The following is a 1,379-nucleotide window of genomic DNA, read 5'->3' as shown; positions in this document are numbered from 1 at the left end:
ACGCCCGCCCTAAAACCTCCCCCCTGGGCCTGCTCCCCCCGCCGCTGCTTTCAGCCATTGTGTCCGTGCTGTTTCCTAGCCAGCAGTAGTAATAATTAACACCACCATTATTATATATATATTATAATAATAGTGCTAACACCACCAGAGTCACAGCTCTGGTATCCCAGTGCCTTGCACCTGGGGGCACACCTCTTGCACCCCAGCCCGCAGCCCCTGCTCGGTCTCCCAGCACTCTCGTTTACCAGGGTTTCTCTCCCAGCAGCCCGCCTCTGCCTCCCATGCCAGAGCTTTAAACACCCCATGAGTTCCCTGGTATCTGCAGCTCTGGGAAGGTGCTCCTGCCTGGCAATGCAGGATTTAGAGCCCATGCTGGTGGCTCACAACATGCATTTCTCTCAAGGTGTGTTCAACCCCTGGAAGACCTTTCCTCTCCTGCTCCTGAAAAGCAAACCCATGCCTTACTCCTCTGAAAAATCCAGGCTGAAGTTCTGCTCCTTGGGGGACCCTCCACCTCTCCCAGTCTCCAAACAGATGCTCTAAACACTGGCAAAACAACCAAATAACCACATCATGGGTTCAAATATCCTGCTTTTCTTTTATTCACATGGGCCACACATTAGTCTTGGATTACGGCTTGAGCTGACACTTGCTTTTAGGTATGATTTATAACATTAGCTAAGCTTTAAATTGTTGGGAATACTGCTCAAATCCCTGCCTTAGGGACTGGCAGGGTGTGGTGTTTCAGGCAAAAAGAAGCTCTTAATGCAGGGAAATATCCAAGGCAGCAAAGATTCTAAGCCCTGCCCTTCTAACAGAGCCCTCACACAGAGCAGAAGGTGTCAACCGAGTCACACTACTCAGGATTTTCACTGACTCTCAGTAGAGCCTGATCTGCTGCCAAGGCTCCCCAGGTTGCTGCCAGGATATGGGGTGGGGAGAAGCCACCCTTCCTGACAGCACCCGGTCCTTCTCCTCCAGCATGAGCCACACCATGGATCTCCACCCAGCAAGAGGTTGCACCGGGATGCTGGAGCCACAGACCTCTTACCCTGCAGCATGGGAGTCCCACCAGCCCAGCACAGGAGTCCCCCCCTTGGCTGCCCGCTTTGGCCACCACCGCACGCAGAAAAGCCCGCTCCTTGGCAGGCATGGGGTGAGGCACAGAGAAGGCAGAGAGGGAGAAATTCCCTCACTTGCTGCTCCCCAGGGAGGAGCAGCAGGGAACACCTTGTGACAGGGATTGCAGACGGGTCCCCTGCCCCGCTGCCAGCAGCACCATTTTTAAATGGGCGCAGCGGGCAGGGTGCTGCCGTGGATAAACTCCTGCAGGAGCACAGTCCTGCGACATCCCAGGCAGGGAAGGAGTGGGCCCAGAA

Source organism: Buceros rhinoceros, unplaced genomic scaffold, assembly GCF_000710305.1.
Source record: "Buceros rhinoceros silvestris isolate BGI_N320 unplaced genomic scaffold, ASM71030v1 scaffold20454, whole genome shotgun sequence".
NCBI classification, from domain to species: Eukaryota; Metazoa; Chordata; class Aves; order Bucerotiformes; family Bucerotidae; genus Buceros; species Buceros rhinoceros.
This window is presented reverse-complemented; position numbering follows the sequence as displayed.